The sequence below is a fragment of the Girardinichthys multiradiatus genome, chromosome 21 (assembly GCF_021462225.1).
Source record: "Girardinichthys multiradiatus isolate DD_20200921_A chromosome 21, DD_fGirMul_XY1, whole genome shotgun sequence".
Classification (NCBI taxonomy): Eukaryota; Metazoa; Chordata; class Actinopteri; order Cyprinodontiformes; family Goodeidae; genus Girardinichthys; species Girardinichthys multiradiatus.
The window spans coordinates 6,830,793-6,845,464 of NC_061813.1; the positions used below are offsets into that span (position 1 = coordinate 6,830,793).

General features: G+C 38.6%; 1 long non-coding RNA gene across 1 annotated transcript; it reads left to right on the forward strand.

Annotated features, from left to right (window-relative positions):
• Positions 1-1,197: 1,197 nt before the first annotated feature.
• Positions 1,198-13,055, forward strand: LOC124858437. The gene is made up of 3 exons (XR_007035838.1): positions 1,198-1,366; positions 11,732-11,914; positions 12,898-13,055. It is a non-coding gene; the product is annotated as an uncharacterized LOC124858437 (long non-coding RNA).
• Positions 13,056-14,672: the final 1,617 nt, after the last annotated feature.

Genomic DNA, 14,672 nt, shown 5'->3' on the forward strand with positions numbered 1-14,672 from the left:
GAGTATTTAAAAGTGGTTGAATATTTGATTTTATGCAAAAAGCATAAACATTTTATTTTCTGAATACTGAATTAGTGGAGCATCTGTTTCTGTCATGATGTGTAGAGTAATTACAAAGGTGCAGAACATGTTCATGGCAACATAAGGTAATCTAATAAGAAAATCAAGAAAACCTACAAAAAAATCTGAGGAACAGAAATGTAATCAGAGCAGATAACCAGGCAGAGCAACAGACACACAAAAAGTAGAATCCACAGGCCATTAGGCAAGACAACAAACATGAAGCAGGTAAGAAAACAGGAGAAATCAGCAAAGAATGAAAACCAAATGGTTTAAATACTTGGAGAGAAAGAGGAGGAGGCATGACAAGCAGGTGAGCGTAATCAGGAGGGAATGAATAGCAGCTAAGACTAATGAAGAGACAGAGCTGAGGGAGAAGAGAAAGTGACCAGGAGCAGACTGAGCAAATCTAGCAGAATATTCATACAAAAATGTGCATAAATACTAGAGTAAACCAGGAGGTTAAACCGAGACAGACACCTAACAAAAAACACAGGAGAAAACCTAATACTGGCAAGAAAATGGTCAATGTTACAACCCCACTTGGTCTAGGGGTAAGGGGAAGTAAACATTTGAACCAGATGGTAATGGTTAAGTGAATGAAAGAGTACTTTGTTTTTTAGTTCAGATTCTCTTAGTTTTAACAAAATACAAACAAAAGGAGGGTACTTAAAGTACAAACCGCTAAAAATAAAAAGGGGTAAAACCCAAAATACACAATCATAAATTTAGCAAAATAAACAACAATCAGTAATTTAACTGAAAATAATCCCACAAAAGGAGGGACAAGCTAACTCAACAGTTTCTTAAATTAGAGAGTCCCAGCTAACAACAAGCAAACAAACAATTCAAGAGAAAGCTTAATAAGCTTTAAAGAGACTCCTCTGAGTCAAGTTGGAGTCAAACTAACCATCAAGCAGGTGAGCACACAGGAAAAGTCAATGTTTCAAAACACCCTGGTCAAAGGTGGCGAGCTGTTCAGTCCAAATCACAGCCGCCCTTAATGGCAGGTGCAGAGAGTTTATATAGTGTGGTCTCTTGTGATTGGCGGCAAATCTGGAAGGACTAGGCAATAAATAGTCCAACATGAACTCCCGGAGACGTCCAGCAGGAGGAGTGCAGAGCGCGCAGGGTGATCAGAGTCCGTCAGGAACAACGAAGAAGAGTGTATCCAGCGAAGAAGAGATTATCCAGGGGAGGCTTAGGGAAGAAGAAGAAATCGAATCCCATCAGAAACAGCACTACCAACAGCACGGAGGAAAACGGCGCTTTGCAGCGACATCGGCCGGCCAGGCTGCTGATGAAGGTAAAAAACTAACATATACACACGTACGTACATACGGCCACCAGCCGTAACAGTCAAAAATAAACACACACGCACACACAAATTTAAATACTTACAGTTCGTGACAGTTTCAGCATGAATAATGTTGATTCCATTACCACAAGAGAAACCTAGGACAGTGTTTCAGTCTCTCATGTCTTTACCAAAGAGTCATCCCATTTTCCCAGACTGGATGAGGCTGTACAATATCTAAAATGTAGAAAAAAATGGAATCCCTTTTTCCACCTTTTGTCATGGGTAAAAGCAAGCTGATAAAAGACTTACTTTGAGGTCACATATAGCTCAGACCGTCCTTGAAAATGAGACTAAGATATAACTTGTCATTTAGACGTTTTATGGGATCTCTCACTGCCTTTAGCATTTAAACTCTGGCAGAGTTGTAGCATTACAACTAGGATTCAAAAGTAAACTATATATTTTAGTCGTTCCCTCATTAGCAAACCTTTTTTATTACTCAGTTCTAAGAAACAGTTTTAACAAGTAAACATACATTTTCCATAATCTGATAATGTCTACAATAGGCCTTGTTTTATCTAAGTAAACAAAATGTGTCATTTATTTATGAGTCTTAAGCTGGGCCATGATTCCCTGTTGACAGATTAGTGAGGTGGCAGCTACACTACATCCTACCCGACGAGCCGACATGTTTATGTGTGCAACACCCAGCCCCCATCTGAGAACAACATGGATTACTTCTGTTAACACAAGACACAATGTGCTCTCCACAACACCCACATTTGTGAAATTATGGAAGACAAGGCCTGCAGAGTTTACACTCATAATACATGTGTAATGATGTTTTAGGCTGTAAATCATTATGTTTATGTGTGTAATATTTATTTCAATTATAAGGTATTCTGGATAATTCAATTGAAAGTGATTCTCTTCCGACCAGATAAGTGGAAGTTTGACACAGATTTGTTTTTAGTGTGGCTGAGACAGTGCAAATATATGGCATAAAAAGCTACAACAAAATTACCATGTTTTGTGGAAAACTAACACTAAACATCACCCTGAACACACCATCCCTGCTGTGAAATATGGTGCTGGCAATATTATCCTTTGAGAAACCTTTTCTCCAGCAGAGACTGGAAAGCTGGCCAGAGTTGCTGGGGAAGATGAATTGAACTACATGCAGGTTAATCCTGGAAGTAAACTTGTTAGAGGTTGCAAAAGACTGGGGCTGAGGTTCACCTTCAAGCAGCACTACCCTATACATACAACCAGAACTACAATGGAATGGTTTAGATTGAAGCATATCCAGGGGCTACACAGGTGGTGGTGCAGTTGGTAGCGCTGTTGCCTTGCAGCAAGAAGGTCCTGGGTTTGACTCCTGGCCGAGACTCTTTCTGCATGGAGTTTGCATGTTCTCCCCGTGCATGCAAGGGTTTTTCCGGGTTCTCCGGTGTCCTCCCACAGTCCAAAAACATGACTGTTAGGTTAGGTTAATTGGTCTCTCTAAATTGCCCTTAGGTGTGAATAAGTGTGTGTATGGTTGTTTGTCCTGTATGTCTCTGTGTTGCCCTGCAATGGATTGTTGACCTGTCCAGGGTGTACCCTGCCTCTCGCCCGTAGATCGCTGGAGGTAGGCACCAGCTCCCCCGTGACCCACTATGGAATAAGCGCTATAGAAGATGAATGAATGAATGCATATACATTGGTTAAAGTCCTGTCAAAATCCTGATCTAAATTCAGTAATCTGTGACAAGACATTGCTGTTCAACAAATGCTTTCTATCCAGCCTGACTGAGTTTAAGCTATAAATGTGCAAAGCTTTCAGTTTCTAGATCTGAAAAGCTAGTAGAGACATTCCCAAAATGACTTTCAGCTATCATTTTCCTCCCACTCCAGTTTCCGATAATCAAAAAACCTATAATCAAAATAACACATTAAAGTTTGTGGTTGTGACAAAAAAACCTAAGGGGTATAAATACTGCTGCCAAGCACTGTGTGGAATGACAAAGTGTGTAAAGGTGCCCTCACGTATCCACAACAGTGTCCTCACACCTGTATGCCACACTAATTAAACAGCTTCTTCCAAATCAAATCATATCTATAACAATGGCTGCTCTACATGTGGACAAAATACAATCGGAACTGGACCATTTTTTCTGGGTGCTTACCTTAATATTTACATTACATTTATTTTTACATATATGGATAATCCCCAAATTCTTCATACCTCTGGCAGATTTAGATTTAAAACTATTTCATTCACTTTAAACCTAAAGTCTGCCAGGGGTGTGAAAGTTGTTGGGCTTAACTGTAATCTCTAAACTTGTGTACGCATTGAACAATAGATATCACCCGAAAATGTGTATTCTGCCCACTTTTCTTGAAAAACCTTCAGTAAGTCGTTTCCCACGGCCAGACGGTATGTTTGCAGTTTTGAATTTCATTAACATGGAAACATTTTTCCATTCAGGGAAATGGCTAACTCCAAATTCTTCTAAGACCTCTTTAAATCTTTTACCGGGCGGCTACAATCTTCTTCCTGAATGCCTCAGACAGTTTTTTTGGTCTCACCATGGTGTTAATTCTTACTTCAACAGTCAGGATGTCTCAGGCTTGTCAGATTAGTTGTGCGGCCATGGAGGTGGGACCCAAATGGCAGCAATAAACAAGGCCAAAAGGATCCGTGGAAGCTTCTTTTTTATTTTGGTGCCAGACGTGTTAAAAGCCACTAAAACCCCAAAACAGTGGATGACAGACTACTTAAATACAATTTAAACCTGAGCCCATTTAAACATCATAGTCCTTGGTCTTTGAAAATTTTGAAAAAGGAGGTAAAAACACATTTTTTACAGTTGCCTTTGACTTCTATTTAAACTAATTAACTAAAACATCATTAATTTTGGTCTGTGGTCAAACTGTTTTCCTTTCCTATGCCAATGTTCCATCTTTCATTTGTATAATACTGATTTTCTTTTCTATTTATTTAAAATGTTAAAAAAACACTTTTATATATTTTTCCATGGGTTAAGGAAGTTTTTAAATCTGAATTCTGTGCCACTAGTCATTACAGATCATCTGGGCCACTAATGAAAAAGTTCTACAAGGCTTTAGTGACTGCACAGGAATACAAATGTTGAAGGAGCAAGACCTCCTGTGTTATAAATCAAGCACTGACCCCGACCTGTTTCAAGGAAAAACTAGTTATGCAGATGAGACAGTCCATATACCCTGATTCAGACAGCCTGGATGATACATGCACAAAGAAAATGGCTTTCTGTCCTGGTTTCCACTGAATATCAGTTTTTCTTTCTCCTTTTAATTGGTCCTAATATAAACTTATGGGGACTTTAATATATTTTTTTGGTTCTCTCTTACATAGTTGAATTTAATAGCCCTTTTCTGTCAGAGGGTTAGAGAGGTGAGAAGATCAACTTTCCAGTACATGTTGACCAAAATGAACTGCTGGGTTCCTTACAACTGCACCACAATGAGATTTCAGACAGCACAGTTAATCTTCCCAGATTTATTTCACATTTAATGACAATCACATTCCAGGTTGCAGTGGGTTGGGTGTTCTGAAAACTGAAACTTGTAGTATAAAATCTACAAACCTGACCTTTATGGAAAGTGGCACATAAAAGAGGTTTACCTTCCAGCATGACAACAACTCAAACATGCAGAAGAGAGAATGGTTTAGATCAAAGCATATTCATGCATTAGAATGGCCCAGTCAAAGTCCTGACCAAAGTCACATGAAAAATCTGTGGCAAGATTGTATGACAAAATATGAAAAGGTTAGAAGTTCTAGTATTACACACTATACTGGAAAATAAATGAGCTTGTCTGCCTTTACACACACATGAGCCATAAGGACATCCCATGTTTAATCCATAGCGTTTTAATATAATTGTCATCCCTTTTGCAACTATAACAGCTTCAATTCCTCCGTGAAAGGTTTTTAAAAGGTCTCTTTTTGTTTTTGACCTTTCTTCAAGAAAAACATTGGTAAGGTCAGACACTGATGTTGGATCAGAGGGCTAACAGTCAACGCCCTTTTTCATCCCACAGGTGGTCTATTGGGTTTAGTTCAGGACTTGGTACAGGCCAGTAAAGTTCTTCCAAACCAAACTTGTTCATATATGTATGTTCTTAAGGACCTTGATTTGTGCATTGATGCACTGATCATATTGGAAAAAGAAGGGGTCATCCCCAAACTGTTCCCACAAGGCTAGGAGCAAGAAACTCTCCAAAATGTCTAGGTAAACTGATCATTAAGAGTTTTTTTTTACCTGGAATTAAGGGGCCGATCTGCCATCCTGAAAAACAGGCCCACACCATAATCCCCTCAGCACCACTTTGTGACAGAGCTGCTATCGTTCCCAATCACTTCCACCTTATAAAACCACAGTTAACTGTGGAATATTTAGTAGGAAGGAAATTTCATGACTGGACTGCACAGTTGACTTCCTATCATGGTACTCCACCAAAATTTATTGAACAAATTCCTCGACAAATGTTTGTTGAAGCTATATGCATGGAAGAAGTTGGAACACCTAAATTCAATTTTCTGCAGCTGCAAGAACATATAGGTGGTAACCTTCACTACTTTCATTAGTGGTTCAAATTTTTTTATTTCTTTTTTTTATCATGATAAGAAAAACAGCTGATAGAACATTCTCTAAGTATAGAGATTTCCTATTTCTTGCCAATGGTTTCTATGCATCAAGACCAAATGGATGATTGGTTGAAGCATCTTGGGCAGCAAATACCGCCTCAAGTCTTCTTGCGTATGTCTTTATAAGCGCTGCTGAATTTGAGTGTTTTCCAGGTTTTAGTCCATGAGGCAGACACCCTGTCTACCTTTAAGGCTAGGCTTAAAACTTTCCTTTTTGATAAAGCTTATAATTAGTGGCTCAGGTTATCCTGAGCTATCTGTAGTTATGCTGCTATAGGCTTAGGCTGCTGGAGGACATAATGACCTCTCACTCAGCAATCTGCTGGCTTTCCTTAGATAGAAAAACTTTTTAACCAATTTGAATAATTGAAATGTATGTACTCGGCTTAAAATATGTATGATTCTATTGAATTGACTTTGTAAAGTGCCTTTAGATGACATGTGTTGTGATTTGGCTTTATATAAATAAAACTGAATTGAAATTACTTCTCTGCAGATCCACTCAAGCTTAATCAGCTTAGAAGAGTGGCATCAGTAGACAGCCATTTTTTGGTTTTTCCAGAAATGTTTAATTGGATTTAAGTCCAGAGACTGGCTGGGAAGCTCAACAACATTCACGTCTGTAGGGACCTTTCTTTGTTAGCTTGACACTTTGCTTCAAGTCAGTGTCCTATTGGAAGGTGAAGGCCGGTTTAATGAATAATTTCTCTATATTTGGCTGATGTTATCTTACCCTCTAAGCAGACTAGTTTCCCAGTTCTGGCCACCAAAAACCTCCTTTACAGCATGATGCTGTCACTATCATGTTTCACATTAAAAATGTGGTGATGAGTAGTGGTTGCTTTTTATCAAGACATGATGCTTGGAGGTTATGACAAAAGTTTTATTTTGGATTCAGCAGAACAGAAAAGTTGTTTCTACAGATCTGACAAAATCTGAGGTCCATTTTTGTTAAATTCAAGTGGGCTGACATGTCATTTGGCCACTCTGGCATGAAGGCCTCATTGTTGTGAGTGCATTACCATCAGTTGATCATCTGAATGGTTCTATATCCCCAAAGTGTCATATTGTCCACAATTTACTCTGGTGCAGGCGACACTTACGGACACAGTAAATAGTTTATTGAATTAAATGATCTGGGGGAAGTGGTCGTCTGGATCTTGGATCAGGCTGGAAACTGAGGAGGAAAGTTACTCGCAGGCATGCTGGGTTGATGATTTGAATGAAATGAGGACAAGGAGAGTAGCCCTTATTGAACGGGAGTTGCTCCTGGAGTTGATCCTGGAAGAAGGGGGAGCACGCTCTCAGAGACTGTGACAGCCAGGCAGCTGGATCTGGTGGTGGTGTCTGCGGTTCTTCGGTAACGACGAGTGGCAGGACTGTGAGGGTGGACAGGCAGGCAGGCAAGCAACAAAGCCAGAGACGGAGAAGCGGAGCAGAAGGATTCGAGGAGCAAGAGGCAGGGGAATGAAGGGGAAGTCCCCCCCCCCCCCGTTCCCTGGTGGGTCTTGGAGGACCAGACCTGGAGTGGAGAGTTCAAGAAGCCCCTCAGGAACAGGAATCTGAGGATATGAGGACAGGACTCTGGTTAGTTAAGCATCATAAGACTCTAACTTACAAGAGCACAATATGGTGGCCTGGTTACTGCTCTACAAGAGCAAAAGAACGCTGATTACTCCCCACAAGTTGCAGCTGACGACTGCACCTGCCCCTCCACCCTGCAGTGAAGAGACATTCACATCCAACTTGCACACAGCCCTGTCAGTATGACACAAAGGAACATTCAAGCTAGGCTTCAGTGACAGTTGGGTTTGGGTCACCTCTCTGACCAAGAGTTGTTTACTCAGTTTGGCTTGGTGACCAGATTTGGGAAGGGTTCTGTTGGTTGCAGTTCCCCCACCTCCCATTTCCATATAACGAAGACCACACTGCTTTGTGTCAGTGCTTTATGAAATCTCAAGACAATTCTTTTGACTTTAATCTTTGGTCTCTACTCTGATATGCACTTTTTACTGTGAAATCTTTTACAGACAAGTGTGTCCCATTCTGAATCTTGTGTTCAGTCAACTGAATTTACTGCAGGTGGACCCAAATCACGTTTTAGAAACATATGAAACATGATGCACTTGAGCTCTAACCTGTGAGTGTGAGAGCAAAAATGTGAACACTTGTGTACATGGAATTTTTCTTTTCATATTTAATAAATTACCCAAAAAAAAAAAGAAATAAATGCAAACTGTTTTTACTTTGTTACTTGGATTATTCTGTCTAGATTGAAGAGTAAAAAAATACTTTAATCCATTTTGGAATAAAGATTTAACATAAAATAAGGAAAGCACTATGCAATATAAGCTGTAGCTTAAAAAGAATTATATTATTAAAACCAACAACAGCATATTTTAAATAGTTTTTTTAGAGTTTATTTATAGACTGGCATATTATCTGCCTATGTTTATACAATAACAACAAAAGTTCAGCACTCTTTGCACTTTGAACTAACATTGTTGAACTACTGTAGCCGCAGCTGAACCTAAATCTTCCTGAAGATTTGTTTGGACTCAAAGTGGCTGCTGATGTGTCTTATCAAACATGTCCAGAAAATTGGCTACACTTGTCATTAGTTTTTGTCCTTTTATTACAGATAGACATTCCATTATGGTTTTAATTTTACTGTTAAGGCTGAAGTCCCCCTCTGCTTCTACCGTAAAAAGGGGGCTTGCCTACTAGAACCACTTCAGATGAATGAAGCTATCAGTGGTTGAGTCATCAAGACGTGCCTAATTCGGTAAGCAGTTCATTTAGACGAAATCTCACCATATGTTCTCCAAAGGCATCCGAAACCCCGGTATCACAGATGTGGAGTTGATAGCTCCTTAAGTGCTGTCATCAGCACTTAGATATATTAGATACAATGTCAAGGTCAATGATGCTCACATGGTCTAAATGTAATCAAATTTTGATAGATTCTAACTCCCCTGGGTTAGGTATTAGATTGACAGAATCTGATTTTGGACTTTGATAGCAAAAAACAGAAAATGTCAAACGTCCCTCACCTAGCATTGGCTAGCTTTTTGTAGCTTTTAAGTTTTCAAACTCCTTATATGGATGTTTAATTTAATTATATTTGAATACACTGGGTATTGTTCATAATCATATGACCATTGTCTTTGTTATTTGGTCAGAAGAGCTCCCATTGAACCATGGCAATGAAAATACAGACCACATAATACTAACCCAAAAATGTGTACCATGATCTTGATGTTTACATTTAAAACAGTAAAGGGACATTTATTCTTACTGCTGCAAAATAACAATACATACCGATTTTTAAGGTTCCAAATATATTTAGGGGAGACCAGGGACAGTTGAAATAAAGCCACCTAATGTTAGGGGTAGCTCTGAAGTGCGTGTTGCAAAGAATATTACACTTTTTTGACCTTCTGCTATAGCACAAATCTAACAAGTAAATATTAGCAGTTTTTTTTTTTAGTCAGGCTATTTGCTCAGATAGCCAGCCAGCAGCTGACTAAAAGGCATGCCTTTTGTGGTTTGATGGCAGCTGAATCTTTGTTGTAAGGACGGGAACGAGCAAAATCCAACTCTTATCCAGATGGCCAACAAGGCACAGAAACAGATGGTGGAGGGGAAGTACAGCGCTACTCTTTGCTCCTCTTTGCTTACATTTATCCATCCTATTGATCTTTGTATGATTCTAGCTGTTTTCAATGGTGCCAGTTTTTCAGTGAATACAAGCAGAATTAGGATGGTTCATCTGGTATCCACAATGAGAGTCTAGAACCCAAGACTCTAGAAATGTCTTCTCTCTTTGCTGTTACTTATTGTAATGTTTTGGGTTTCTCATTTAACTGAGTTGTGCTATTTATAGACAGGTTTTCAAATTTCCATGTTGAGTAATTTTTTCTAACCATTAAGGCTATTTTCAGTTTTATTTTTATTTTTTTATCTCTACTAACATCAACCATAGTGGCCGTTTTGCTGATGATTCTTGTCAGCTCTTTGATCAACTGACATTGCTCTGATGAATTATAGAATCTGGCAAAAGCTTCATATGAATGAATGTTACACTTATATATGTCTGTGTTTAAATCAGACAAGATAATGGACTCTGGGTTGGTTATACAATCTAAAGGCCTCTGTAAGACTTTAATCTGTCAGTGACAGCCAATCTAATGTACAAGCCTGGCAAGTACTTGTCTTTTCTGCTGCATTGCAAACAGCTTGGAACATTACCTGCTTGTGGTAGCAGCAATGCAAGTATCACCTCAACAATATAGGTGTCCTCTTCTTCTTGACAAACAACTTAGTACATCACTGCTCCCTTCTGGTGGCAGCAATCCATCACATCCAGTTGTTGTTTAAAGATGGTCATACAAAAAAACAGGTCCTTGATATGTTAGATTTAGGAAACAGTAATGACAAACAAAGTACTAAAAATCAGTGCCTTACCTTCATTCATCAAGGTACAGTCCAAGTAGCAGTAAAATCATCCTGTGTTTAATTTAAACTCAAGGTAGCTGGTCAAATACCATGTGATATGTGAATAATACATGAAGGCCTTAGACATGTGTTAGAACACAATGAACACACACCACACAGTTAAACATGGTAGTGGCAGCATAATGCTTTGGGAATGTTTGTCTTCGGAGTTAGTAGTCAGAGTTAGTTTTTAATTCTGATGGCAGTTGGTTTGCTTGAAATGTATTAACGAGTGTCAGAGTAAAGGAAGTTGGACACAAATAAATACCACATTTTAGTCAACTCTGTATCCTTCTTTCAGTTAAATATTATGTGCTAGTCTAGTATATTAAAACCTATAAAAATACACTAAAATGTAGTTGTAATGTGATAAAAGTGGAAAGGTTCAACAGGGAACTCATGTTTTGCAAGTAACTGCATGGCCACTTATTTCAGAGGCTGTGTAAGGAACGTCTTAACCATATGGTTGATGGAGGCTTTTGAGAGAGATTTTCTAACACATTACTTAGAACATTTTAACATGGTTAAACACGAGTTTTATTAAACTGGGACATTGAGTTTCTTCTTTCAACACAATCCAAGGTAAAACTGAGAAAGCTGTCCTCTTTTCCATAACCTTGCTCATAGCATTCAGCAAAATTGACATCTGTATTCACAGGCATCACAGTCCCTCTTTGGCAACATAATTATTTAATATTTTTTAACCCATTTAAACCGTGTTCTGCATGGTACCTCCCTGGGAGTCATAGTTTGTCCCTTCAAAAGCCATGGAGTTCCAAAAGAAAAGGGTAGTGGTGAAATACCACCCATCCATGCAATCCTGTCAAAATGATTTGCTCATTACAGATTTTCACTACTAGATTAAATACAGAAAGCAGTTTTCCAATAATAATTGTATTTATTGATGTAAAAAAGTTAAAACATGGCCCTATGTAAAAAGTAATTGTTAAATTATAAATTAACTTTTATTAATTCCTACTTTTGGAAGGCTGGGCTACATTTAACTAGCAACATCAGGCCTAATTACTGCCAAGCCAATAGAAACAAGAACTCACTTGTATAGAACATGTCTGATAACATGAAGTAGGCTGCAAGACCTTAAAAAGCAACACGTCATGCCCCAATCTAAAGAAAATCCAGAACAAACAGAAATCAAAGTCACTGACATCCATTAGTCTGAGAAATTCTATTTTTCTTAGGTTATAGATTTCTAAAGCTCATGAACTCCAAAAAAGCCCAGTGAGGACTCCTCACTTGGGGAGGACAAGTGGGGGAAACCATGCAGCAGTTGTAAACCTTCCCAAGAAGAGAGTACTGCAAAATAGAGTGGGACAAAATCCATCCACAGTGGTGCACCTTTGGAAGGTGCTTGATGCCACAAGGTAAGAGTGCTTCTTCTTAATTGTTTCTGTAACTGAAGATGTCAATAGACTTGTGCTCTTCTCATTTGTGCCATGGGAATTACTATACATATTTATTGCATACTCTGCAGGCTGGTACCAACAGACACAGAGCCCAGTACTAGGCTATGACCTGGTTGTGGGGGCCCCTTTTATTTAGGGGACAATAACTTTTTCACATACTGGTTTAAGGAAAACTATTTTTCTTTAACCCTGTGATGTCATTGTCTTGCAACATCCTTGGAAAAAAAAAGTTACCATTTCCTACTACAAGCATGGGAAATACCAGGGACACTGATATTATGCAATTAAAATTTTTACCTACCTTTTTTATCTATTATTTAATTGTTTTGTTTTTGATTTGTTTTGTTTTTATTGTAGTTTTTGGAATAACATCACAAACCTTTACAGGTGGGTCAAAAATGATCCACGTTCACCTTCTATGGATTTTCTTGGGAATGTTTGATTTTCATCAGCTACTATTGTCAGGAATACAAATTCTGTGGATTGTACAGAATATATCACAAGTGTCGCCCCATTAGAAGATTATTTTACTGCAGTTGTGAAAATTTTTTTAAATTTTAAAATTCATCTTTCTATATTTAAAAAAACCACAACAGTCAAGCTTCATCTTATATCAAATATCTCATATGTTTCCACCAGAGCACTTTGCTCTTAGACTGCAGCTTTACTTCTGGTTTGTAGAATTTCTAGAACTATAATTGATGTTTTGCTTTCAAACTAGCTCCCTGTTTTATCGGTGAGGCAGACACCCTGTCTACTTTTAAACCTAGGCCTGAACCTCTTCTTTTTGGTAATGTGTATTATTGAGGGGGTCTAGGTTATCTTATGTTACCTATGAAGTTATGGCTTTCTCCAATTTTCATATTCTCCACTTATACATTATTTACAGTTACTGCTGCGCAGGCTTTATATTCTCTCACAGTTTTTGTTTCACCCCACAGAAGACACACCAAACACAGGTTTTCTGTGTTTATCCACATCTTCCTTCTGGAGGAGGCCATCAGCTAAGCTGCTGTTGTGAATAACATTGTGTTCTCTTTCTACAGGTGATACACTTAGCCCTGTCATTATGCTTAACCTTGTCTCATTTTTGGAAAAATAAAAAACTGTATGAGCTCCCACCTTGACAATCATTTAGTACTGTTTTTGTCATCCAAAGAATTGCACTACTGACTCAGTTTTCATCTTTGTTCCTCTCCTACAACAAGCCACTACCTGCCATTGAAGCTAGGTTTATACATTAAACATCCGTCCCCACCCCTTCACACTGTGGCAGTGCCTGGTCATGAACCTCCCATGTTTGTACTGCTACGCTGCACTACATTTAAAATGGATGAAAAATGTGAAGGTGCTATCGCAGAGCAGGTTCGCCTGTACCAGCATTAATGAAATGGCTCAAAAATCACTGAAGGAGATTGCTGTTGCACTCGATAAAGAGGAGTCCATTTGTTGTAGGACATGGAAAAATATGCAGGATCGGTTAGTAAAATCCAAAAAGAGTCCACAGAGGAAGTGGTGATCCAGGTAGAAACAAACCAGTTCCACCCATCGTACCAGAGCCATAAAGCAGTTCTTCCTTGTGAATGTTTGCGGTACTGTACAGAGCCATTTTAGGGGTGTGACATCAAGTGTTTCTTCTCTTTTTTACTATATTTCCACTGGTTATGTAGTGTACAGCCACATGTCTTCTTGGAGAATACTGCACCAACATCAGCATCAGGTTCATGTGCCGTCAGCGGAGTCCACACGATACTCTGAAGCCTGACTATAACTGAGCCTTAACCGGTATACTTAGTATTTCCTTCCCCTTGGATGTACTCCGAGTGTTTTGCTTTTAGTTTTTGTATAATGTGTGTTTGCTCTGTGCCCTCAAACCCACAAACAGTAATGACAATTGGCCACTATTAAATCTTGGTCAGAAATCACTGTAGCCACATGCTTGCTCAGGAGGAGGGATTGTGGCAAAGACATTGACTCAGTGCAGTCAGCTGGGGTTCCTTAGAAAATATTTTACCCACTGGCGTTATAGCTGAGTTTGACTGCATTGTAGTATAACAAGGACCCGTTTGGACCATATGTAACTGAATTCCAAACTGCTGATATCATTGGATTGTTTGTTATTGGAGCTATACAAATAATCTGAATGGAATTGATTGAAATTTTAAAAGATTGTATAAAAAGGTTATAAATAAAATAATTTTTAAAAACTCTTCTTGTGGGGACAAAAATATAACCGCAAATGATTATTCCTAACCAAAATATCCCAATGACATACTTTATAAACAGGTCACATCATTTTGACACGCCTACGGTTAAGGTGTAGGATCCATTCATTTGTCCTTTTCAACAGATAAAATCATCATTTGGTTACTTCGGTTATTTTTGTCTTTTAATAAAATGTGTTTAATCTGAAATATTTGAGCTTGTCAAGATAGCAAAAACAGAATACATCTGTAAGGGAATGCAGTACAGTCCTATTATTCATGGATTATGTGAAAATGAATAATGTTGCCTCACTGTTTGGCAGCAATCAAACCCTGGGAGTTTCCTTGCCACCTGCTTTAGTAGACTTGAATGGCAAGCCTGAAGCTGCCATCAATAACACAATAGTTTAGCTTCAGATAAAAATGATAGATGCACTGACTTTTCTTCAGACCTTGGTTCAGCCAACCATTTATTTTAATATTTCAGTGACTTGCGGGCAATATCGTTAATC